The following is a 27,599-nucleotide window of genomic DNA, read 5'->3' on the forward strand; positions in this document are numbered from 1 at the left end:
ATTGGCACACTCATGAGAATGATCCGCCACGGTAGGTTAGTGATATGCTATTGCGCTACTGGCTCGAAGCTCAAGGTCGGGGGGTTCAGAGCCGGCCGTGGTGGGCCACATTTCGATCAGGCATAAACGCATTACTCTCGAGTACTTTGATTGTGTACGCCATAAAAAAAGCACAAGTGACTAAATAATCGGGAGTGCCCCCCTAAATTTTTTTAAAATCCGGCTTTATTGGCATACCCCTCGATATGATTATGATGCCACGCTGTAGTGGGGGGACTCCGAATTTATTTGGACAACCATTGGGATCTTAACATTCACACCACTGCACGGTACACGCGATTTTGCAGTTCGCCTCATTGAACCCCATACAAAAATACTTCCTTACTTTCTTTAGAACTCTTACCAACTTTCTATCAACTTTAGTAACACCTATGTACTTTTACTTTCTATTAACACATGTTACAAGAAAGTTGGTAGGATCTGTCTTTACTTCGGTTTGAAGAAAGTTGTTTTAAAGAAAATTGTTAGGCTCTGTTTTAACTTTCGTTGTAGGAAGTTTGTTCAAAGAAGTTTTACAACAAGTTGGTAGGCTCTGTTTTTACTTCGGTTGAAAGAAAGTTTCTTTAAGAAAGTTTTAAAAAGTTGGTAGGCTGTGTTTTAACTTTTGTTTGTACGAAGTTTGTTCAAAGAAAGTTTAAAAAAGTTAGTAGGCTCTGTTTTTATTTTCGTTTGAAGAAAGCTTGTTTAAAGCAACATTAAAGAAAGTTGATAGGCTCCGTTCTTGTTTTCACTTGAAGCAAGTTCGTTTGAAGAAAGTTTAAAGGAAGTTTAAGGAAAGTTGGTAGGCTCTGTCTTTACTTTTGTGTAAAGAAAATTATAACAACTGTATTTGTTTCATTCATTTGCTCATTTAACACCGCAATAAAGAAGCATAACATGCAATATCGGTAATACAATAATTAGTACGAATAAACTAAGTGTCATACTGACAATTGCTTCCTGCAGTTTAAGAGAAAGCGAGGAGACAGAATAATTTTGTGTTATTATGTGTGCATATATAATTAGCAGAAGCTAAGGTAAAATATCTTAGCCTGTCCCATTGAATTTTATAACGCTTTCCTACTTCAAAAAAAAAAAAGTTGTTCTACACTGACTGGTACTCGAACCCGGACTTAGATCTGCGTGTGAGGCAGAGACGGTACCACTACTCCCATATTACAGTAGCACTAGCAGGAACTATACAATGCCTAGACTTTCTGACATGTCGTAAGGCCATTTATTTGTTTTCACGACGCTTACCTTTTTTTCGGAATTCGGCTTCTTAAGAAACCTTTCCTTTACGATTTATGCAAACTATACACAAAACTCTCGCAAATGCAGTACCTGCGGTCACTGTAAAAGAGCCTTTCTTTTCAAAACTGCGGGTGATTGTTGTGTTGATATTGTCACGTAGTAGTGACGCTGAAGTCAACAGTCGTAAAACTGTGTATGACGAAACTAATTCTTTATTGGGCAAACCTGTGCCCACAAAAGCAAGCTACACTCGAAGCACAACGAAAGCGGCGAACACAGTCGGCGTTCGTCGAAATCTGATCAGCGGCGAAACGCGTCGGCTTTTATACCTGAGTCATCGAAGGTTCCAGATTAATCCCTGATGCCAGCGGGTCTTCCAGAAAGTTCTAGACAATTCGCGTCGGTTATACAATCAGATAACATAAGCGTCGGTGAAAACAGGCAACGGAAAGAAGCATCGATAACGTTCTAGAAGCTTCCGATGCAGGCGCGTCCTCCGCCGAGCGATAACGTTTAACACTTGTTAGCCGGTGGAAAGCGGCCACCGGTGAAAGATAAACATGTATACGTGTCAATATATTGGCGGGATTCGTACAGCAGCAAGGATTACGTAAATGCTTGCTAAGGCACACAAGTGAATAATTTACGATTGTCAGTTTACTGAGTAGTCAGTTGTGTACTTGGCATGGCCGTATCTGTTTGTTTACACGTGCGTGCAAGCAGTACGCCTGTTGCACTTCAGCCGAAGCTTCAGCTGCAGTAGCACGCCAGCCATCGCCACGTTTTGTTACCTTTATTCCTGACGCTAAGAGGAAATATGGTCTCACCAATTCAAGATGAGGGCACATATTCTCGAAAACATTACACTTGGCGCCATAATTAACGTGTATGTGGGCGGTGATCACGGATATGTGCTCGGTAAGTGTCACATTAGCCCGTAGACCGTCCGTCATTTCAAGCAGACGGAGCCGCACGGGCGGCGCGTGGATTGGCTCATGCTTCAGCTACAACTTCCCTTGAGTGACAAATGCGAATCTCGAAGGCTATGCTCCTGAAGCGATGCGAATCGGGGAGGCAGGTTCCTTTTTGTTAACCGCAGTGTGGCGCTGCTGCAGTGTTTTGTTCAATAAATCCAATCCAATCCAAGTTGCTGTAGTTTATGGACCACGTTGGCTGTGCGCGAGTGCTTGTTGCAGTGAGGCGGTAGTTGAATTTTATATTAGAAGTGCCTAGGCAAAATGTGCTTCTTATCGTGTGCATTAACCATCGCACAACCTCTGGACTCGTGAAACACCGTGTGTTCGCCGTGTGTTTCGAGCGATACGCCAGTGTCAACAGTGTCTTACAGCGCCCGTCCGAGCTGCTTTTGTTCCCGCTTGCCTGCGCTCTCTCGTGAAAAGCCTGGTACTGGGGCTTCATCACAGTGTATGGAAGAATTTGTTGTAGGTTGTGCGTTCGTGGTGCTGTAGTTCATCGGCAGCTCTACAGTGTTTGCGCCCGAAAGAGAGTTGGTGCCACGGTACCTGTGGGACGAAGGAGTGTTTGCTGACTACGTCTTGAAAGGTAAGCAAGTTTGGCGCTTGTGCGCGTTGTTGTAGCTTATGGTTCATGTAATGAGCTTTGTGTAACTAGAGCAGAGCGCATTCTGAGCGTAAGTTGTCCATGTTTCTGTGCACATTTAGTAAGCAATTTTACGAAAGCTTCTGTTGATGTTATCACTTTCTTGCATTTTCCTGTGTAGTATGCTACCCCGTCTGATTGCTCTGACTGAATGGGAACACAATTATGGAAACACTGAAAGGTACTGTTTGTTGGGTAGTTTCCCGGCAGAAAATTATTCCTTATATAAGCATTTCCGCGAGTACACTACAGGTGTGTACACGTCGATGTGTCATGGGCTTCACGCGTTGGCACAGGATAGCTATGTTTGACGCTTGCGCACATATTAGCTTGTATGAAGACTTTTTTTTTGTTTACAGTTCACTTTGAAGGCCCGCGTCGCGAGAACCTGTCTGTATTCTATATTGAACTATAGAACCTGTCATGTTCTATATTGCGAGGCAGATATACGCCGATATTGCACTGACGAAGTTTCTTTTTAATCGAGACCTCTCAATCAGACGCTGGCTGCCTGCGCTCTCTCGTGAAAAGCCTGGTACTGGGGCTTCATTTCACTTTTTTTGGGGGGGGGGGGGGGGGAGGCACATTTCAGCTCTGCATTTCACTTTTGGTCATCTGGAGGGCCCTCAGTTTAATGAACTTACCTTTAACTAGCCTCCTCTGAGCTAAATATAACTCTGACTTGAGTAACTGCATGATATACTCTGTACAGGCTGTATATTATTCTAGTCAGATTGCGTTTTTAAGATAATCGTTGAGAAGCATGAGGTCTCGAGATGTTTATCTTTTTGTCAATTTTATTATGCAGTATTGTGAAGCTCACTTCTCACACTATACATATTTATCTAAAGAACACTATGCCAGCTCTTCCAGTCATAGGTAATGACTGTGCCTTGCAGTAATAAAGTAAGGGCTGCGATTTCGTGGCGATACCTTGCGCTGTATCCTACGTCATTCTTACCACCCACCGTGAACGGCCGGCTATTCCAGTTCATAACACGGGCGGCGCGTCGGTCAAACCTCTGACGAAGAGCGAGAAGGAATACCATCGATATACAAACACGGCCTAGGGTTTAAAAGACTTTTCATGTGCTCAATATTTTTTTCATAATCCAATGCTCTTTTTGCTTTATTAAATATTTGAGTTTCGGTGATTTTCCTGGTAGTCTTATGTTTGCTGCATTCCAACATTGAATCGCACTTGTTACAACATAACCGTGTAACCTCCTGAGATATAATGGAGAGATTCGTACGAGACGCACATTAATGTAGCTGCTAGTGTGAGGCTCTTTGCAATTCAGTATTACACTGATATGACAGGTTTCCAGATTAACATTGCAATACATTCATTGCAGTTGAAGGCTATGCGGATTCTGGAGGCATCCCACAGGAACCTGCAGCACTGCTGCAAGCTGGAGAGCACCACTATAAAGCACCTGATCTGCGTGCTTTTACAAAGGTGCGTACAAAACTGTCATTGCCTTGTGTGTTGTAGGATATGTTTCTGTAATATGCAATCATTTTACTGTGTGTGCCATTTTCATCATTTCTAGTGGCAAATCACTTGCATTTCACTTTTGGTCATCTGGAGGGCCCTCAGTTTAATGAACTTACCTTTAACTAGCCTCCTCTGAGCTAAATATAACTTTGACTTGAGTAACTGCATGATATACTCTGTACAGGCTGTATATTATTCTAGTCAGATTGCGTTTTTAAGATAATCGTTGAGAAGCATGAGGTCTCGAGATGTTTATCTTTTTGTCAATTTTATTATGCAGTATTGTGAAGCTCACTTCTCACACTATTGCCTGTGCGCCTATATTGTTCCCTCTCATTGGTCACACTTATGTATTGCGTACCATACTTCATCTCTTAAAATTAGCATACAAAAAGCAAGATTTTCTTTATTAGGTAGCTGCTGAATCCCTAGCCACTGTATGAGCAGGTAATTCCTCAAGCATATAACAAACCAATAACCTTTTAATGTGACAAGTTCAATATGCACCCGAAGTGCAGGTTGGCTTCAAGCAGGAAGCTGGTCTCCTTTGTATTTTACAGAAATTTGAGGTGGTAATGCAAACTGCTAAATCACAACAATCCGCACAGTGCAGTATAGTTGCAAGCCACCACGACAGTGCAGATGAACGCTGAGTGTTCATCGTTACATTGGCACTTTTTTTTTGTGGGCAGTAGTTGCAAGCCACGACAGTGCAGCTGAACGCTGAGCGTTCGCCTTTACATTGGCTTTTTTTCAGCGTGTCTCTGCCCTTCTACAGTTGACATTGGATAAAGCTTGTTCTTTGCTGTCACTTATCTGAAATGCAAACAATCCTTTTTTCTTTCATATTACTTGTCAGCTGCCTAATACACAAGCTTCCGGTAACATGGTAACAGTGCTGACTACTGCCCAGAACATGTGTGCATCTGTGGTTTGTGGTACCACACGCTCACTACCTCGGATTTACTGAGATGTCACAAGGAAGCTTGCTTCATGCTCAAGCTGCCCTGTACTTGGTGGAAATATTGAAATAGTCACTTTTTAATATAATAATTTGTTGTGGTTTTACCAAATTGAGTTTTCAAACTGTGAATAATGCACACTAGAGGGTCTATAAAAATGTTTTCTACCTCCTAAGACATGGTTTAGGCAAAAAGTGCATTACACATGTCATCCTATTATTGAGTTCGGCATATCTCGCGGAAGCCGTTCTAAAAACTTTGACTATCTTTACTGCAACTGATTTACAGCTACTTTACACAAGTGTACGATTCCTACATGTAACACATGCATATTATGTGCAGCAGTTCTGCTTCAGCAATACTTCAGTCATTTTTTGGGTGGCGTTCCAATACCCACCAGGACGTCGTCCAAAAAAAAGCTTTGCACCCCAGAGGTGTGAATGCCATTCTAAGTATGTGTGGCAAGGCAGTCAGTTGAAATCTTCGTTTTGATTGTGGGTCATTTGAAGTCAAATTCTTGTGGATGATTGCATCATGCTATCTCGTCCAGATACAATTCATAAGGCTAACTATTATTGCATTTTTCCTCCTTTAGGCTTGGAGCAAGAGGGATATCAAGAACACGGGAGATGTCAAGACCACATTATAGTCACTGCTTGCTTGTGGTTTCTGAGGGCATGTATGAAAGGGTTGGAAAATAAACATCAGTGTTTGAAAAGATTGGTGTGTTTCGCCAACACGTACATACTTTTATATGTACAAGGTTGCATCAGAACAGTACCAGACAATTTTTAAAAATGCTGGAAAACGTGGATAAATGTCACCAGGATGTTTCTAGGGCGAGTTACAGAAAGTTGGAAACAAGTTACAAGAATATTTCTAGAGCAAGCAACAGAAAGTTAGAAAAATGTTACAAGGATGTTTCTAGGGCTTAACAGCAAAAAGTAGGAAAAAGTTACTAGGACGTTTCTAGGTCAAGCAACAGAAAGTTGTAAAAAAGTTACAAGGATGTTTCTAGGGCGAGCAACAGAAAGTTGGAAAAATGTTACAAGAATGTTTCTAGAGCAAGCAACAGAAAGTTAGAAAAAAAGTTACAAGGATGTTTCAAGGGCGAACAGCAAAATTAGGAAAAAAGTTGCTAGGCTGTTTCTAGGTCAAGCAACAGAATGCTGGAAAAAAGTTGCAAGGATGTTTCTAGGGCGAACAGCAAAAAGTAGGAAAAAAGTTACTAGGATGTTTCTAAGAAGTAAAAAGATACCCTGCTTTTAATGTTTGAAGGATGTTCATTCATCGTTTAAGGAAAGTCTGTAAATAAAATTTTAATTGAGTATCGGTGGCCAATAGTCGACAGGATGTTGGTATGAAGTATTGAGGAAGTTTATAAACGGTTTGAGAACTTTCAATAGACCGTTGGTAGGTTTTAGTAACATTTGTCTAAAAAAATTTAATTTAAGGTTACTAGAATTTTTTGTAAGGGTAAGTATATTCTAGGCACTATAGCTGCACGACCGCGCACCTGCTCCGTCTAGCCATGGCGTCACTTCGCGTCGCCTAGCAACCACATGTGCCTCGCTTCGCCTAGACATGTCGCTTCGCCTAGACATGTCAACGCTTCACCAGGCCGCGTCTTGAAGCGCGTCGTTCGGACCAGACGAGATTCTCCGCGTCGGCGGCGAGCCGATCCGGAATACCGTGCCGAAGCTGCAGCCGAGGAGAGGCGTCGTCGAGTCGAAGATCCCGAGTTTCGAGAACGAGAACGCGAAAGTCTGCGTTTGAATATCCAGCGTCGTCGGGATAGCGACCCTGGCTGTAGCTTGGTCGATAACAAGCTCCGCTGTCTGCTCCAGCCTTGCACCACTAGTGCAAACTACGCTAATTTTTTTAGCCATATTACGGCTGTAAATGCGAAGTCAACATATCCATTCCCAGCGGTGGACCTTGCTTGATCCGGCCCGACCTTATCTGCCGGTAGCTCCGCGGCACAGCGCTGCTGTCAGTTGTTGAAGATGGCGGTTGTGCTTAACACGTCCACGGCGTACGAGCGACGAAGTGTGATTCGTTTTCTACGGCGCAAGAGACGAACGCCCATCGAAATCGACAGGGAAACGCAGCCCGCGTATGGGCAAAGGTGTCTCGTTTTGAGAAGTGTGAGGTGGTGGAGTTGTAAGTTTGCAAAAGGCCGTGAAGACAAGACAGCAGTGCGACGGTGGTTCCACAGTCAGCCAGACGAATTCTACCACAGGGACATCTCAAATTCAGTGCTGTGATGGGACAAATGTCTGAACCGGTGTGGGGACTATGTGGAAGAATAATGTAAGAGAGAGAGAAACGAAGAGGGAAAGGTTGGGAGGTTAACGAAGGATGTGCCCGGTTGGCTACCCTACACTTGGGGAGTGGGAAAGGGGAAGAATAGATGAGAGAAAAGAAAAAAATAATAGAGTCGGTCATTCCCAAAGACAGTCACAGAAGAATATCCGCTGTCACAAGCGTTCGTATAATCCAGTATTCTTCACGAACTGCAGAAGGGCTTTTGTGGCCTTTTGCATGCAAGAATGCATAGGCATGGCCAAAGGATCTTTTCTTCCGAGAGCGTTCTGTTATCTAACAGGTTGAGTTTAGCTTGGAGAGTACGTCGTTGGTTGTCAAAGGATGGGCAGTGAGTGACACAGAAGGTGCTCAAGAGTCTCGTTGCACCCGCACAAATTGCACACCGCACCGTTGGCCATCCCTACTAGGAACGAATAGGCGTTGGTAAATGCGACGCTCAACCACACCCGACACAGTAAAGTTGTTTCGCGACGGGAGAGTCCAGGTGGTAGGCGAAGTCTCAAGTTAGGGTCAAGAGAGTGCAAGCGTGAGTTGGTGAAAGCCGGTGAATTCCATCATAGAAGTGTGATGTGGCGAGCAAGCGATTTAAGTTGCCACACATCATCCGTTCTTGAGACGTACGTAGAATAGTACGTATATTTCTAATTACCTGTATGTACCTCATTTTGGCTAATAAAAAAATAGGGACAGTGACTTTCTGATTCGCCCTCGTATGTCCCATGTGGTTAGAGCTGAATGTGATCAGCGCGAGGTGTACGCTTGTCACTTTGCGAGTAAAAAAAAAAAAAAATGCTTGCGCAAAAAAATTGCTGGAACAGGCTTCTCCACCCCGTCTATCGCAATGAACGCATGCAGAATCGCAACCCGCCTTAATCAAAACAAATTCTCAGACAGGAGAGAGCGCAATCTCAGCATGAAAGAGGGCAGGTTGAGCAGCGTTCCGAGAATTGCGGCGCAGACATTTCCGCCAAGTAAATCTGCGCGTCACGAGAAACGTACTGAACCGAGATTGCTGTCCCGTTCGACGTTATATAGGAACGCGAAGGCCCCTCTGACAGCCGTCACAACACTTTGGATGGAACTGAGGTGGTGATGGTTGCGGTGGCGCGGAGCTCAAATCAGCGCGCCCTGAAGACATTTCCAAATCGGTCGGCCCCCGTCACGGAGTAAATTGATCGATCGCAAAGAAATGACCCGCAGCACACCGCCAGTATGGCAGTCCGACGCGGAAATGTCTTGGACCCCTAGCTGGCAGGCACGCCCTCCCAAAAGAGAGAAAACTCTCCCGCATTCGTGCGCAACATACCTCCCCCACTACACAATCAGAGATCCGACTAGTTCCCTGCAGTAATGCGAAGCAAGCGGGTCTGGCAGGTCGAGTATGAAGGAAGTCGGGGCACACTATATACCGTACAGTGGAATCTCGTTGTTACGATCTTCACGAGAATCGGAAGATAAAGCGTATCATCCAAAAATCGTATTATCCGACGGATTATCCAACCAAATCGTATTATCATGAAAAAAACGTATTATCCCGAAAAACGTATTATGCAGAATCGTATCAACGAGATTCCAATATACTGTAAGTTCGCTGCGTCGCTGTGCGACCATGGCTCTTCGGCGCCTACGCCGTATTGAACAGGGTGGCTATCGGGAAGCTTCCATTCCCGCGTCTCCATGCGACGAACAACCTGTACTGGCTACAAGCAGGGGTGGATTTGTAGGCAAAGCCATAAAAACTGACCGCCCTAAATGGACTATACTACACAGCAAATAAATGAATGCGGGGTGTTGGTGGGGGAGTGGTGCGGAGAAGACTGCAGCGAATGGCGGGGGAGGGTCGTAGTGGGAAGGGGTCGGTGTGAGGGTAATAGATGGCGATGTGGTTAGTTAAGCAAGCTGGTCCATGGATACGCATTTTGGAAAGACTGCAATGTATCGAAGACAGAGCCGAATATGTGTAGAGCGCAGTCCAATTTAACGACAACACTAACGTGCGGCTCTCCATTTGCTGATGGTCTATAGCTACAACTGCCGGCTGAAGCTATACGTCAACACATTATGCAGATGTGTATAGACAAAGGTGTCAGCGCCACCAACGGCAAGGCATCTCCTTCAAAGCCAGTCGATTGCATGTTTACCAAAGGCAAACATTCGCACGTGCTACACATTCATACTTGCATGTCATACAAAAACTCGCAGTTTCGCCCGAAATGCGAATCATCAATTGCGATAGTAACTTAATACAGAGCTATACGTAGTTAGGATAGTAGTTTTATCGGCTGTACAAATATGGACACATACGCTTACTAACTGAATTAACAACCATGGTGTCAGCGCGCACAAGCAAACATGAATAGATCACACTCGATGACCGCATACAACCGCTGTCAAAACGTTGGCGTGAGCAAGCGCGGCGGCGGCAGCGATCGAAGGTTCGTGCGGTCTATCGCTTCAGGGGAAACTAAAAAGGGAGGAGCCGTGCGCAGATCGCTTTAAAGATACGGTGCGCGCGACCGCCCGCTGCCGCGAAAAGTACAAGTACGCAGCTGCTGACAGAGTAGAAGCGGCACCCCCTCCCTCCAGCACTGCCTTCCCGCTTTCCTCCTTTCGCGTGCGAGATTGAATAGCCAGTTCCCCTTGCGCCCGGTCGCAAGATACGCAGTTGGTGCCGCCGCACAACGTCGCCCCCCCCCCCCCCTTCCGCGCGTCTCTCGCGTGCTTTCACGCGCACATACAGCATACGGCGCGCGGCGACGATATTATCGTCCTTGGACTTTATACGGAACCTCACAGAGACGGCAGAAATCCACTTGGAGTGTCCATATAATTGATATTGCAATAAAATTGGACCTCAACGCACCAAGGCGCGTCGTTCTCTACCATGACCGCCGCTCAAGCCTGATAGCTAGCGACGGACCTGATAACGACGCAATCGCAGCGGCGATGACCAATCACGACGGCACTTACGCGTAAGGCAAGCTTTGTGTATACATCAGGAGCGCAAATTTCGACCTTTCATACAGAATGTATATCCCCTTCCCCTCCCACACACACGCATACCGTTCCTTAACATAAGTTCGCCTCCTATAGCGGCAACTGGCAAGCTTTCTTCGCACACAAGCACTCGCACCTTTCGACGCGCTGCACGGAATTCCTTAACGCGTTCGCGGCGTGTGAAGGCGTCTAAATTCAACCTGCTCCGAAAAGCGGACCGGGGACTGTCTTCGCGCCCAAATGACACACCCTGCCATCGCCGTCAAGAGAAAAAGCTCGAAGGGGCCTCGTATAAGACGCTGCCTCGCAGTTAAGGACAACGACGCTTGCCAGCCCCGCAAGCGGGCACTCCGGCGAGCGCGAAGAGAACGCGTTTCTAAATTCGCGACGACGAGCGACGGGAAAACTACCCGCTCGACGGCCGCGCTTCCGTCACGCAGGACGTCGAACGCGCCTGGCGCGCGCGTCTATATGCGACAGGCGCCGCGTGCGCGAAGCCCCTTCGCGCCCTCTGGCGGCATGAGAGCGGCAAAAGTGGAATGCCCTGTACCGCCAGAGCGTTTCGCGCTCGCATAACGCAACTCGTTCGCTCGGCTCTGCATGCGGCATGCCGGGATACCACCGCCGTCGTGATTGGGGTCGCATGCCCTCCACAAATCGCGCTGACGTCCCGCCCGACGATATTGGTGCCGTGCGGTCGGTGGCTGCATGGAGCGACTGAGATGGCGAATTGACGACTATGACCTGCTGGAGTCGCTCATACACAGCTGACAAGTTTCGGAGAAGAAAGAGACGCCGACAGGGCGTATTTTTGTCTCGATGCGCGGCCCCGCGTAAAGCATTTGCAGGTGGGACGAGCGTTGCGGAGAGTCTCTCACGTGGGTGTGCGCATGTGTCTCCGCGACGACCACCACCTTCCGGCATTCGCTCCAACGGAGCGCGCATTTTTGGAGGCATGCATGATGGGCTTGTCGCGCGTATATAGAGTCACCGGTATACCGCGCCTGTCCAGCACCATTGCCAAAATTGGCTCCCTGGTCCAGGAAGCCCGAGTGCAGAACACGACGACCGCTATAGGTTGCCTCGGTACACGTACGCATTCTGTCTTCCGCGAGCTACTCTAATGAGCGAAGCCATCTTGGGAACCCGAGGCCCACTCTCGAATACGCCGGCATACCCAAAGGAAGTAATGCTAAGCTCATAAATGTATGAAGCGAAGTCCGGGTAATATATAAAGGTACGTCAGAGCGCAACGATATGAAACGAGATAATTCGACAGCACAGCCTTCGTTCGGTGCAATTACCGCGGTACCTGCGGAGGAAGCATTTGACTCACGAATAGTCCGAGGAAGACGGTGCGACGGGCCGATCACTGTGTAATTCGCTCGATTTTCCGCTATATCTACATTTTAGCTTGATTAAACATCACACCCTGCCTACCCCAGTACAGCCGGGAATCTTACCCTCGACCCCTTTCTATACACACTTGCGCAATGCGTTGACGTTTAGCGCCAACCGGCATGAGGCTCAGCAGAAGAACGCAACAGCCTATGAACCTACGTGTTCCCGTGGAGGGGGGGTCACGTTGCGCTGCATTCGAACTACAGCGAAATACACGTTTGAATTAACACATCTCAGAACCTCCAGATGACGCGTCAGCTCAGCCGCTCAGCATAAAGTCCCTATATAAGAAAAGTACCGCCATCCTTTGACAAATGCCGCTTCGCTCTCTCCTGTGTTATCCTGTATCTCCGATTGGACGATGATAGCGCGCGCTTTTCACTTCTTTGTATTTTCTTTTTTTCCGCCTCAGAGTCATGTTGAAAGTCCTCTGCGCAGCCGCAGTCGCCGGCGGCGGCGGCGGCGGCGCGCGCCCGGCCTGAAAGCTTCAACGTGGACTTTCTAGGTGCGCCACCGTCGACTTGGCTTTCGCAAGCAAAAAGTAAAGAAAAAGCAAGCGCTTCAGGAGAGGAGGCGGCGGAGGAAAGAGTAGATGGCGGTACTTTTCTTATATAGGGACTTTAGCTCAGCATGGCGAACAGCGCCGACGACGGGACACGTATACAACTGATGTGTACGAACAGTACAGATACGTTGTGTGCCGTTCAGCGCATCAGACCGGTTCTTATCAGTAGTCCCGTCATCCGCGCTGTGAACGTAAACCAACTAAAGTATATAGCCCAGCTTAGAACTCTCACGGGGATGAGCCTCCAGCTCAAAACCACCGTCACCTACCCGGGCCCGTCCGTTCCAGTGGCGCAGCCGCGCGACTGAGCAACAAAACCGCTGTTCCACATAAGCAATAGTACAGCTTTTCTGTCAGCAGCCCTGAAATCAAGCCGAGAGAGAGAGAAAAAAAAAAAAAGAGTAGAGCTGAGCACGCTCACAAGGCGCGAGAGAACGCAGTGGGTCCCGGAAAGGAAGCGCGCTAGCGAAATCGCGCGAGAAGCGTCACGCGATGACCGGCAACATGAGCGAAAAAGCGGCGACGTCGCGCCATCGGTGTCATCGCTCGGGAGTCGCTTTTCCTTTTTTTTTTTTTTTTTTTCCGCCTCGCCGCTGACGGAACACGTGGCGGGAGAACCACGAGGCAGCTCCTTCTTGCGTAACAACTATGCACGTTGTTTCACGGCGTCTCCCTGCAACTGCGCGAAGGAGCCTCGCACGCTAATTGAATGTCAGCAAGGAGGGAGTAAGAACGAAAGAAAGAAAGGAAAAGGAGAAACAGAAGTGGAACCCGGCTGAACGGCAAGAAGAAGAAGCTGCGGCGAAGGGAAACCAAGGCGCCGGCGAGCCTGCCAAAGGCTTCGGTGGGTCACGCGAGGGGGGCCCGCGACCATGGTAAGCTCGAGGCACCACGCACGTGATGCGAAGGCATCACGACCGTCGAATCGGGTCTCTCACGCTCCCGCACCTTGCCGTCACAACAGCAGCAAGCAGCACCAGCAGCAGCCGCAAACTAGCGGGATTCACGGCCAAGTGACGCGCACAATCCACGCATCGCGTCGTATATATACTACGCGGGGAGTTGTCGCGCACGACGCGACGGCGAGCGCTATATACACGGTAATGGCCCCGCACGAGAACGACCGGGCGCGCGCTCCCCGCGTCGTCCTTGAGATCGTTTACTACTAGAGCATCGGGCTCTCTTCTATATAGTCGATGGCGCCAATAGTCCGTTTTAGCTGAGCGTTTACGTACGATTCGCTCCGCTCAGACCGGGATCGGCAGATACTCTGGACGTTGTCAAATTCCGCCATATTGTCGAATTCGCCATCTTGTCAGTTCTAATTGGCTCACGGGGCTGCTACGGCATCTCCGATTGGCTTAAAACGCGGCCGTTAGAAAACTTGGGACAATATGGCGGAATTTGAAAGTGCCAAGAATATAGCAAGCCATAAAGGCATGGACCAATATAAATATTGGTCCATACCTTTTTGTGTGCGGCAAACAGCTTAAAGCCTCGATTAGCTTTGCTTAAAATTACCTCCGCTTAATATTAACTGGTTAAGAACGGCTTAATTTTGACAAGCAGTTCAAAAAGCAAGCGGTACTGGTAGAATCTATACTGGTGTGTTGCTTAGTCCTCGTGTTACTGGGAATAAATGCGAAAATTCGATATTTTGCCAATGAACAGCTCGTCGTGAGCAAACAAGATTTAGCGGGTTAAAACCAAGGTAAATGTGTAGAAGTCATATATAGCCAGCGTTTGTGACATGATTGTTGCACCACGGCAAGTATGGTCGCTTAACTATATTGTTCTATCCTAATTTTACGCGTTTATGCTTTTCTTATCCACGTGAGCTGCCGCTGCAGAGTGTAGAACTGCGCATGAAAAACCCACACCGCTCTGGACTGACCTCCGTTGGGCGGCACAGTATACGTTGCCTTTGTGAAATATATTGTTGTCTAGCAAATAAGCTTTTCAAATAAATTTTTGACGAACGAAGACATCGTCAAAATATATTTGAGAGGACTGTCATAAGTGCACCAGCACAGTGAACGAGAGCGAACAAACGGAAACGTTTCAGAAGGCGCCCGGACACAGCCCGAACTGTAGCAGACAGGCGCAAATCCTTGCCATGACGTCATGCGAGCGGCGCTCGCAGCGCTGCTTTTGTTCTTTCTCGGGGCTAATAGAGCCAACTGAGCGGAACGAGAGGCTTATTGTTGTTGTTGATGATGATGAAGATGGTGGTGGTGTTCCTTAATGACCTGGTGCAACCCACCCTGGGCGATCAGCCTTGAATGGGGCGGTGTAAGGGTTAATTTTTTAGATGCGAAGCAGCTTATGGCGGGGGCTTTGTCTGTCCCTCCCGCGGCGTCCCACACACCCACAGCGCATGCGCGTCCCCTCCCCCTCTCTCCTCTCCTACGCTTCCTCCCCCCCTTTCTATCCTCTAGGAATCCTCTACTGCACGGAGCGGCGCCCGCGTGCCACACCCCCTCTCTCTCCTCTCCTACGCTCCCCCCCCCTTTCTATCCTCTAGGAATCCGGAGCGGCGCGCACGACAGGTGGTGCGGCAGCTGCATACTCCGCTGGGGGCGCCACGGTAGTTCCGCGGTATGAAAATGACGGTAGTTCCGCGGTATGAAATTCTCTCTCCTGTGCAGCGCCGCGATGAGCGCTCGGGCCGCTGCCGCTAAACCATCTCCTGCGCAAGCTAACCATCTCCCTGCTGCTTCGCATCCACACATGGTTCCCTTTAGCGGGAGATGGAGTATAATTTTTTTATATTTTTTAATACGTCCATTTGTCTTCTTTGCCGTTTTGCAGCCAAGCTGGCAGCAGCGATCACTCGTTCTTGTCAAAAATGCGAATTCAACGCAGTTCCCTGCAGTGCCTCGGCGAGCGAAATCTGAGCGGAGTTGAGCGTATAAAAAAAAATGTGGTTGATCCCTCTTATATAGGAATCGGTATAGAACACGAAAGTGAAACGTGTCTTCACAGAAGTAGTGTAATGTTTATTGCACATTGATATATAATGTCTATTGGTGTTTTGTGGCTAAAGCGCCCTTAGGCGTTGATGCACCCACGCTGACGCCTGGTGGCACGTCTCCTCCATCACGACTACCAACGTCGATGACCATGAGCAACCGTCGTGCATATGGAAGCTGCACTACGCTGCACACGCTAGCACAACGCGAAAGACGAAGCACGTAACTGACACACTAATACAACGCGCAAGACAAAGCACGTAACTGAATCGTCACCGAGTCAAATCAGCGCGTACAGCGCGTCGTAATTGCAGCCTCCGCGATCAACTTCAGAAACATTTTCAGAGCTAATTGCGGAGGCCACGCTCCGCTGTGCTGAGTACGGTGAACGCCACCTAGGTGGCGTTGGTAGTGCTTCTTGATGCCAGCATCCCTTCGAATGCTGGCATCGAGGCGTCGTAGTGCTGAGACCACCGAAGCGTTCACTGTCGGTGCGCGTTAGTGTCATAACGCAGTACTTCTCTTTTCTGCTCGTAGGCGGCGGCACCGCCCCGAGCAAGAGCGCGGGTACACGGAGGAGTGTTAAGCCCAGACCACACGTACGCTTGCGGACGCGCGTAAGCTCGCGTCTACGCGCCTTGCGGTTGCCGCGCCTAGCGAGGAATGGCGTTTTGCATCCACAAATACGCGCGACAGCGCGCGCTCACTGGCATCACTTGTTTACACCTTGGCAGACGCCACATCGTATTTCGTTGTTGGCAGTGCTTCAAAATGCTTCGATATTTATAAACGTAATTTTTATCTTTTTGGAGCTGTTAGATCAGCCCAAAAAGTGAAGAAGAAGCACTTTCTTGCATGGTATAATTCTGCTTAACTGAGAGTTGAATGTACCGCGCCGTCGCTGGGTAGCCAGGCGCGCCGACGCGAGGCAGCCCAGGCGCGCGATAACTGAGAGGAGCTGATCAGCGAGATCGCGCCGCGTTTCGACGCGTACGAGCCGTGCCGCACCGTCTGCGCATGCGTGGGCGCGCGGACGCGAGCTCGCGCGCGTTTGCAAGCGTACGTGTGGTCTGGGCTTTAGATATATAAGGCGCGTCTGTGTAGCTCTCTGCAAATGCGTTTGTGGCGCAATGGGTTAAACGCTCGGCGATCTATCGTCGCGGACCGAGAGGTCGTGGGTTCGATTTCCAAATTTTGCATGTTTGTGGAACTTTTTCTTATGGTTTCTTTCTTTGTATTATGTTCTATGACGTATTTCCGTGACGGAAATACGTCAGTGAAGTCTTGGTGGACCCCGGCATAAAACACTTTCGTGTTAAAAAAAGCGACGTCCAGCTAAAGCTGCCTAATGTAGTTAGCGCTTACCTAGCATATATACAGTTGAACCCGGATATATCGAACCCACATGTGACGAATTATTGTGTAAATGAACAGCAGTAAAATCCGCTTGCAAGTTTGTTTTTTTTTTTTGTACAAAATTGTTATTTTATATGTCAAACTACCTGTATTTCGAACTTTTTGTGATCCCCTTCAGATTCGATACATCCGGTTTCGACTATAATACTGACAACGGCACGAAATAGACTGGCGAATCAGCAGAAGACATCGGCGCGTGTGTCGTCTGCAACTATAACCCGACCCAACACTTTATGATTCGTCTTCGCGTCTACGTTGTACGTGAACGCGTGCACTAAACAAAGAACGGGCGAGCGTCTCACCGGCTCCCCGCATTGCAGCAAAAAGCCGACGGTCACGAAAGCCAATCGGGAATTAGAACAAGCGACTGCCGTTCTGCGCCGCTAATCCCCCCGTCTGCTATACACCCGTTGGATCGAGGGTATCACGGATGGATTAGCGGAGCACAATGGACCGCCAACACGTTGCAGGGCATCGTTCCTTGTTATAGCTGACGCGACTCAAGCCTTTGGCTGCCCTTTGCAGAGTAGGCTATAGACGGGGGTGTACGGTGCAGTACACAAATGCGATTACATAAATTATCCCAGAAAACGTCTCCTCGAATTGCTCCGGTCGATACATTCTCGATGTCGAAGAAAAGTGCGCAGGAGCTGGACGAAGACGAGAATATAGCTGTGCTTGTTTATTCACGACTTCCTCCACTGTTTTTTTTTTTTTACGTTACATAAATTGGAGTGGCAATTAAATTTACGTCGCATCGGGAATGCGCATTACTACGTACCACGAGGGACCGGTGCATGGTGCGCGCATAGTGACCGAGCAATAAGAATACCAGGTTTCTCTCCTCCAAAATTTGATTTTATGCGTTTAAATTTGGTTTAAAGTATGAATAAGTGCTGATATGCAGCAGCAAAGTATATTCCTAAAAAAGAAAAGAAAAAAAAATCTGCCGAAACCCGGGATCGAACCAGGGACCTTTAGATCTTCAGTCTAACGCTCTCCCAACTGAGCTATTTCGGCCGCCACGTGAGCACAGCACTACAGCGTCGAGTTTTCACTGACGTCTCGTCAGTTAAATATGACATGACCTACGATACAAATTATTATATTATTTTATTATTATTATTATTATTATTATTATTATTATTATTATTATTATTATTATTATTATTATTATTATTATTATTATTTCTTACCAATTTTCAGATTGGTAAGAAAGTGCTGTACCAGAAACAATTGAAGAGACCAATGAAGACAGAAGCACGCGTGGACTGAGACAATCGCAACGTAGTTTCACGTTCCAGTTTTTCATACTTTTTCACCGTCGCCTGCTCTGCACGACTCCTGACAATATGTGCATCGGGTTTCGCAGTTGCAACACCTGATTTGGAGCTGTGCAGCTTTTTCACGAGGGAGATTCAACATTTACTGCACGGAGAAATTACAACCCTAGGAAATCGAATACACAAACTAACCCTGAAACACAGAAAACCATTGCGACATATGGCAGACAAAGTGGCTTGTTTCGAGTAGTGTAGAAGGGGTCGACCCGCCCATGCGAGAGCGACGGAACTGAACATGCACCCGAGTCTGCATAAAGCGGAAGATCAAAAACTGAGATGAAGATGTGCCTCAGCCAACAATCCGGGAACCCACATTCCTTTCGCACCTAATCCCCATCAGCGGCCTAGAGCCGTCCCCTTCCTTAAAATACAGGCTTTATTCATCCATTCATTCATTCACCGTCGCCTAACCCCTTTCCTACACTAACAAGAATCGTTGCGAGGATCTGCGCTGCGAGACACCGGCGACGTTACAGCATTGCGCTACTAAAAGCTCGAGGTCGCGGTTTCAACCCCTGCTGCGGTGCCCGCATTTCGACGGAGGCGGAATGCAAGAACGATCCTGTACTTTGATTTAAAGGCCCGTTAAAGAACCCTAGGTGGTTAATCCGGAGTCCCCCACGTACAACGTGCCTCTTAGTCAGATCGTGGTTTTGGCACGTAAAACCCCAGATTTTAATTAAACGAACACCGGCGACGTGACTCTGTTCCACTGTATTCCGTGTTATGATGGGTTTCATTTCACTTGAGCCCTATCGGACCAGTCACTCCTTCCTCACAAGCTCAAACGCAACCAAACAAAAGCATAGTGCACTGAGTTCGCCGTTGCGTCGCCTCACCAGGCGCTATGCATACCTCATACGTCGCAGTGATAGTGGTTAAAATTGCGTACACTGCCAGGTGCCAGAAAAACTCTCGCACGTGTTGGCAGCTGAGATATAGCCTTCGAAATTTACGGCGCGGCGCGCTGCTCCGCACAGGGGATCTCGGAGTCCTAAGCCTGCACTTACTAGTCGTGGACGCTAGATGTCGCCCGTTATGCTACATAGGGCGTGCCTTGCTATTTATTAAGGGCAGTGCCTTGTTATTTGAGGCTCGAGCCGGTTGCCTAAGGACGAAAACATATCGGAACAAATATTCGGAACTAGATGAGACATGTGTATGCTGCAGTAAAGATCCACAGACCACTCAGCACATCCTAATGGAATGCGACGGGATCCACCCAGCGAGAACCGTAGGTAACGTGCAACTCCCAGAAGCGCTTGGGTTTAAAGTGGAAGGAAACATAAACAGATCAGCCATAGAGATCAGCAAGAGACGATTAGAGTACTGGTGGAAAAAAAGCAGGGAAAAGATGGATACGACCTGATCTCTTAAAATCATAGGCAGCGGTACAAGGTAAATATTTGAAAAATAAAAATAATGAGAGGTATACAAAAATGCTAGATAAAGAATACGTATAATATACCTGATTAAATCAAGCAGGCTAGGTGACTATTTGTCGCCGCCCCGTTTCAAAGGGGATGCCAATAAATCATCATCATCATCATCGTAGACTTACTGTATGCCAGCACACGCAGTAACTCTAGCTACACACGACACGGCGTACGAGAAAGGCATTCAATGAAATTCGAAGGCAATTCCAAGATAATTAACTGAGACAATTTGCAGAAGAGGTTCCAAAAGACTGCGATGCCGAGCAAGCTATTTGTTGTCCAAGATGTTCAGTTTGCTATAGGTTTACGTTGATCAGGCGAACTTACGCGACTACAGCTACGGCGACCTAAAGAAATAGACGTGTCGATATCCTGAAATCACGCCCGGCTGCACATTACTACCAACGTATAGCAAGGCTCACACGGTATAGGTAGAACGCGAAAGCGTTTCCCTCAATACCGCTAAAGCAGCCGTGTATACCGGAAGTGACGGCTTATAATCCGGTACTACTTCGACGGGCGGAAGTATACCACAAGGTCTACTAGCCCGTCGCGCGCAGGTCGCCGACGCGTTCCGACGCAGTTCTCGACGACCACAACAACGAGACTCCTCTTGAGACCACGCCGTGCATACATGGCCCGCCGACGCCACCGCTTCCAAAGCCTTTTCTTCACTTCCTAGTTCACACGAAAAAGTAAAATAAAGATTGTCTGTCTTCAGCCAAGCCGCTGCAGCGCCCTACTGTGTTCCGACACCCTTTGTCTCGAGCGTCGCGCCGCCGTGCCAGGGAGATTACTTCGACGGCCCGAACAAGTGGGGCCCCCAAAATACCCCCGAAAGTAGAACCGCACGCTCTAACCCCCCCCCCCTCCCTTTCTAGCTTCGTTCTTTAATTGTTTGAGCGTCTTGTCTTGTTTGTTGCGGTTTAAACTCGTGTGTGTGTGTCTGTGTGTGTGCGCGCTTGCTTGCTTGCTCGCGTGTGAGTCGAAGCAGCACAGACGTCGCCTTTGTTATAGCGCCGTCAAGCCTCCTGATACCGCGATATTCTAACCTGATCCAGAATTTCGTTGCCCGTATGCTGTGCTGCTGTGGAGCGTTTTATCTGGCGCGCGCTGCAGGGGTTGTACCGGTGCCAAAAGCTGTCGGCTATGCAGCTCGAAGTAAGGGCAACGTCACCCGAACACGACGTCGCTCTGACGGCTGGCTTCCGGAACAATAGAGGCGATTTTCGCCCGGTTCCCTCGCGTTGGGCATATAGCGTGTGAGATCTGGCCTCACGCCAAACGTGAGGTTTATTTTGTGTGCCGCTTTCGGCGCATGTGGCTACTATACAAGCAACAGTTTAACGCAACGAATTGTTTCACGCGGAGAAAATGTGACTCGCTTCGTTGAGCGTTGAAAACGGAGCCGTCGCAGCCGGCTTTCTCGTGTAAACACATGTATGAGGCATGATTGTGCTAAGAATAACGCAGAAAGACGGACCAAGGTCCCCCCGTTTTTCATAAAGCGCGCGCGAGTGGTGTACTGCGCCACCTGTTGGCGTGAAACAATTAGCAACAATTCACAATGAGTAACCGAAAGCCTGGTCATTGACGGCCACCCGATGACAGCCCTTTTTTCTCGCGCAGCCAAAAGAAGGCGCTCTTCAATAGCTCGCACTATAGGGAGCAAGTGCACGTACTGCCACGAACTGTTCCCGGCAATCAACGCACTATAGGGAGCAAGTGCACGTACTGCCACGAACTGTTCCCGGCAATCAAACGTATTTCTTAAACAGCGGAGCTGTTCTTAGTCGAGCGTGCGCGGTCGATGACGGCGCCGTCACGCAGGAGCAGAGCCGGAGAGGTCACGTGACCCGCTCGCCGGAAGGAGAGGGGCCGACCAATCGGAGCGCGCGCCAAGGAGGAGGAGGAGATGCGCCAGGGTACATAGCAGGTGTTTTCGCGCGCGCTCTTCGCACGACGGACGCCGCTCTGCGCGAGCGCGAGCGGCGTCTTAACACGTGCCACGAGTGAGTCAGTGAGTGAATAAACTTTTATTGAGTCCAGCAAAACGCGATAAAACGCGCACCCGGCTAATCCCACGACGGGACTGACAGGTCTAGCCTGCCAGCCCGATCACGGGCGCGCTGGACGGCCAGGATTTGGTCTTCAAAGAGGGGACTTCGCAAGAGTGCGTCCCACTCTTCCTTGCTGAACTTCGGGCCCAACGACTCGCACTCCCAGAGCATGTGAGCCAAAGTAGCAGCCTCACCACAGGCCGCGCAACAACAATTCGGATAAATATCAGGATATATGCTGTGAAGAGACACCGGATTTGGGTAGGAGTTAGTTTGCAGGAGTCTGAACGTGACCGCCTGCGGCCTGCTTAGCTTAGAATGAGGCGGCGGGGCACGAAGTGAAAATTGTCGAAACAGCGGAGATGTGGTCGTTCCTTCGGTCTAAAACGAAGACATCCACAGCGAAAAAAAAAAGAAACAAACGCGACAATCACAGAAACAGAACCACAGCTCCACTGTTTCGACAGATTTCACTTCGTGGAACTGGCTGCATTTATAACAGCGAAGCTGTTCTTAGTCGACCCTTCGCCGTCTGTCCGGCGTCACGCAGGTCGCGTGACCACGAGAGGATGACAGCCGCGCCGGGGAGGGCAGGTAACGTGACCAGCATAGTGAGAGGCGTGCTCGGGGAGGTGGGGACCAATGAGAGGCCGCGCTGGGAGCGGGGAGGAGAGGCGATAAGAGAAGGTGTTTCTGTGCGACGCGCTCTTTCGGATAACGCGCAACGCGTAGAGCTGCTGCCGACGCCGTCTGCGTTTCCCTGCGTTCGCGCCGAACGCGCACGGTGTAGGGAGCTTATATGCAAGCTAGCATGTAGGCTCCCTAGCACGGTGTCCGTGACTGCAGCCGATGCCTCTGGCGGCGGCTCGGCAGGTATCGACTAGAGTTACTCTATATGGTCCCTGCGGGAGCCATATATAGTAACTCTAGTTTCGACCAGAGAACTGGACACTCGTTGAGTAGCGTCGGAAGTCGCTGACTCTTCTCGCCTCGCAACGTTTAAATATAGCTTCCTGTTGTAGATCTGTGTGTACTTGCCTTTACGCAATGGCAGCACATGTAACACTCGGTGTAACTAACACGTATAGCTTCTCTGTTGGACCATCTTCACGGAGTGGAAGGGGCGGTGATTTTTTTTTATTTTCTTTTGTCTTTTTTTGGCATGTCGGCTGGTCTCAGTTTAAAGGAACACAAAACAAAACACTCAGTCAGTTCACTCCGACAGGCCATTAATTCGAAACTGCAACCTGCATCTATCGTGAGCAATACAGCGGAAAACGACAAGCAATGTTTTTTTTTTTTTTCACTTCGAGCTGAATTTCGCGATCGAACAGCGGCGCCAATACGTGAAGGCGGTGACATCAGTCTGGTCGTGTAATTTCTAGTTGTTTTCTCACAAAGGAAGCGCCTTTGCGAGGCGAAAGGGTGGTTAAGATATGATAGAGTATATAGGAGGAAGAAGACTACCGTATTTACTCGTGCAAAGACCGCCCTCGTATTAAGCCCGCAACATCACTTTAGAAAACACAATTCACTAAACGTCATGCGCGTCCGTGTCACTAGTCTGGTACTAGATGTCACTAGTCCGTGTATGAAATAATCGGTCGGCGACTGTAAATGCGTTCATAGTCGGCCGCCAGTAGTTGTACTTATCTGCATACCAGTCTGAGCACAGTATGGGGCTTCAATGAATAGTTATAAGCCTACCTCGTGTAAGAGAGAGAGAGAGAGAAGGGGAGGGAGATGCGAGAATATCACATTTAAGCAAGGCATTATGTGGACCATGCTTCGTTTGTAGCGGAAGGGGGGGGGGGGGGGTTGTCTTACAAAGACGTTATTTCGAGCCGCGACGAATACGTACCACCGCGAACGTTGTAAACGCACCACTCAGACTGCGCACAATAGTGCCTGCTTAGCGTCAAGCCCCCGTTTTTCTTCACGAAACTATGTCGGCGGTCGCCTTTCTTTGAAGCAAGCGTGCGATATTTAAGAAGCCCTAAAAAAATGAAGAAAAAAAAAAGAAGAAGCGAGAGAAGAACCCGAGGAACGTCGCGGCTTCCTCTTCAATGGCGCAGTCATTAGGAAGAAGAAGAAGTCGGCCGACGTTTCCTTGGACTCGCGCGGAATGCCCTTCTTTTAGCGCGCGCACAATAGCCCGATGCACCGGCTGTGTAAAACCGCAACAATTTCGGATTCACCGGCCACCCGCACCGCTTGCGCAACCGTCTAACGAGGAACGGCGCGCTCACTTGCCCGTTTGTTGCGGGCAGCCGTTCAGCGGAACCGGAAGTGGCTTATCCGATCGGGAAACGAGAAGAGTCGGGTCGCGCTTCGTGAAGTCGTCAGCTCCTTTACTGTCTCGAAACTGTCTTTACTGTCTCGAAAACGAGCAAAAAAAAAAAAAAACATACTGTTTAGCGTCGACAATGAGTGCATAAATAGGGGGTCTCTAAATCCACGCCCCAGCAACGCCTCTCTCGGGGTTACAGAACGGATCTCTAAGGCTATGCTCTTGCTGCCTGCACTAACAGGAAGCTAATAGAGAGCCCGAAACACACCCCAGGTGCCATGTTTTGGAAACCCCTTCTCGTTAAGTTTTCGAATTGGTCTGTCCTTAAAGGAGTACTGACATATCTATTCCATTTCCGAAGTTTTAGAAACTCTACCACGCGCTTCTAGCACAGAAAGGGGTCACACTTAGCAAATATAAAACCTCCGGACACGAATTATGATCGACTGTCGATGCATGTGTGAAACATACGTAATTTTATGCCAGGGTGCTTGAGACTCCACTGAAAGGAAATCGAGGTGGTAGAATGACCCTGTGCATTTTATGATGAGTCATCATACTTACAGAGTAACTAAATATTTGAATATTGTGAAGTCAGTCATGCTACGTTTCTTCATAAAAAGGATTGAATCACCCGCTCGAATTACACGCACGAGTTATTTATTGGCCACAAAGAAAAAGAAAATATTTCGAGGTTGCTACCGACGTGCCCCACGTCAAACGTCACGTAAAACACGGTAGTACCTTCACCAAAGCGGTACTCTGTAACGATACATATCACTCAGAAGTAAAATGGAAGTAATATGGGTTAGCAGAATGTTCAATTTACCCCTAGCTTAACGTTTGTGCTCTATTCTTTGCTCCCACTGCGCAGAAATTGCAAAAATACGCCCGTGTCTGAAGAGGATAACTATTAAAATATTTATTAAAAGAGCAAAAATTATTATTAAATGTCTAAACAACAGAGAAGTTCACGGGGGCTTGAAGCGAGCAGCTGCGGTACTAACGCGAGTCCCTTCGTCGAAACGCTGACTCCGTGCGACATTACTTGCCCGACCGCCGCTGATCACTTAGCAAGCATGAACGTTGGGAAACACTTGCGAGATGAATTTAACGCTAATCTCGATCTCTAAATGAGGACCCGGCATCATCGACATTGCGGTGACGTCGTGACAAAGTGGAGAATTTGTTGACGTTGCGCAACATTTGAGGATAGGCACAATGACGGTGGCCATAAAACAAAATAAACAAGCGCGCGCTGTGTGTGTTTATTCTGGCGGCGCTCGCTCGTTGCAGCCTCAGCGATAGAGCGGGCACTGGGAGAGAGAGCGTGTCATGACGCGTCCGACTGATGCAGGCGCACCGAAACAGAAACTGGTTCGCAGGAATAAGTAATGAGGCAAATTCCAATTAGGGCGCTCTAACGCTTGTCCGTGTTTGTTTAGGAATACGTACGACCTTCATTTACCCCCCCCCCCCCCCCCACACACACACAAAAAAAAAAAAATCAAGGGACACTTAGTTATTCCTACGTGGATGAATGCGAAAGCATGGCGACCACCAAAGGTCGTGGGTTCGAGTGCCGTAATTACCTCTTATCTTACTTAAACCTTCCTTAATTAAATTTGCATTAATTGACGTCATCAACTGCCTCGATTGGCTCAATTGGACATTTTGGACCTGGTCACGCCAACGCCGAATTTTCCGCCTCATGAGCCCTTTCATTAAAAAGCTTTCACATTAAAAAGGGAAAGAAAAAAAAAAAGACGTCCGAAATATCATGCCAGCCAGAGAGAGAGAGAGAAAGAAAAAAAAAAGTTTTACTTAGAGCAGGCGAAAAGACTTCGCCCTATAGGTGGGCAGCCTCCTCAGTCCAGGAAGACGTGGACACGCGCCATCTCCCGGCTCCGGTCGATCAGATTACGCTGGTCATCCAGACTAGGGCTTGATAGCTTAACCCCCCCCCCCCGCCCGGCTCTTCGGTTAGGTCTTTGGTTAGGCCTTGCATCCCCAACACCGTGTGTGGTAGAGTGTTTGGTACTTTGCAGAGTGCGCAATCGTGGCCGTATAACTGGTGGGCGAGATCCTGTGTATAGTAAAGTTCCATGGACGTGACTGTTGATTAGTATTTTTCGGAGGGTGGCTGCTTCTTCTCTCGTTAGTTTCGAGTGGAGTGGGGAGTGTGTATTCCTATCTAGTCTGTAATGCATGAAGATGTCTGTATATATTTCTCGGGTACATCCTGGCTTCTCCGAGATATCCTCTGGCCAGTATACTCCTTTATATACGTACAAAGCCTGAGCTAACCAGCGGAGCGAGACTCACAAGACAAGTCAGAAATGTCACGTCGAGGTCCTGCGACGAATTTCTGGAGGAACGTATACGGCACGCCGTGTACGTCAGCTCAGCGTGCGTACTGCTGCAGGGAACTATGTAGTGACACGACGTGGATGATACAGGAAAACACAGGAGAAGATGGACTGCGTGGGCGGTATGGTATCATCTAGATGCATGCAGAGAAAGCACGTCGCGTCGGGACGCGCGCTAATTTCACGCTGATCAGCCCCAACGGCGAGCGCGAGCGCCATGACGAGTTGCGCAACACGCGTCGCGCAATCGGGGCTATAAAAAGTAACGCTTTCACGTTTGCCAGACCGCGCTTCTTCAAGCCATGTCATCGTTCTGCGCGACGTTATTAACAGCATCAGCTGAAGTATAGCTGTCCTCGCGCCAAAACCTGTCACAGCGCGTCATTCACGCACGAGACACGTGGAAGATTTTCACTCGCATAAGCACAAAACGACCACCGAAGCACAAAAAAAAAAAAAAAAAATCAGTCATGGAAAAAGAACAAGATAACCGACCCGCGAGCCGGCCTTGGAAGTGTGCATGTTGAAGGCAGAGTCACGATTACGGTATCCGTAACCATGTATAAATGTAGCTCGCTATATACCCGTTCGTTGCTTCCGAACAATCGGAACAACTTCCTTATATTCCACTTGCGCTTAATCACCCGTCCACGTGCGCAGCGTCGAACCACGGGACGACAGCGTGCCACCCTCAAACGTCGGGACCATTCATGTCGCTCAACTGGAAACGTATCAAACTCGCCCAATACATGTAAATCGCCAACTCGCTCTATAGCTTCCGTCTCTCACGCAAGAGTCCGTGGAACGCGCGGCACGCGACAGGAACCCCGAAGTTATAAGCAAAAGTTATAAGCAACCTCCCTCCCCCTCGCGTACATACGTCCCTGCTCGAGAAACGGAACAAAACGAATTTAGCAAATCGAAGGCCTCGGTCACGCGAACGCGAGCCGTCGCTCTTTCTCCGTATAGACCACCTCACCAACTCGGTGCAGTGTGGCCAAACTTATACGGGCCCTATACGGATATTATTTTAATTATTATCTCGCGTT

General features: G+C 48.5%; 1 protein-coding gene and 1 non-coding gene across 4 annotated transcripts in view; both read right to left on the reverse strand.

The window, feature by feature from the left end:
* The window catches only part of LOC119461226 (solute carrier organic anion transporter family member 3A1), a 269,245-nt gene that overhangs the window by 220,255 nt on the left and 21,391 nt on the right, over positions 1-27,599 (reverse strand). The window lies entirely within an intron of this gene.
* On the reverse strand, positions 18,000-18,072 carry Trnaf-gaa (transfer RNA phenylalanine (anticodon GAA)). Its single transcript has one exon. It is a non-coding gene; the product is annotated as a tRNA-Phe (tRNA).

Source organism: Dermacentor silvarum, chromosome 8, assembly GCF_013339745.2.
Source record: "Dermacentor silvarum isolate Dsil-2018 chromosome 8, BIME_Dsil_1.4, whole genome shotgun sequence".
Taxonomy (NCBI): Eukaryota; Metazoa; Arthropoda; class Arachnida; order Ixodida; family Ixodidae; genus Dermacentor; species Dermacentor silvarum.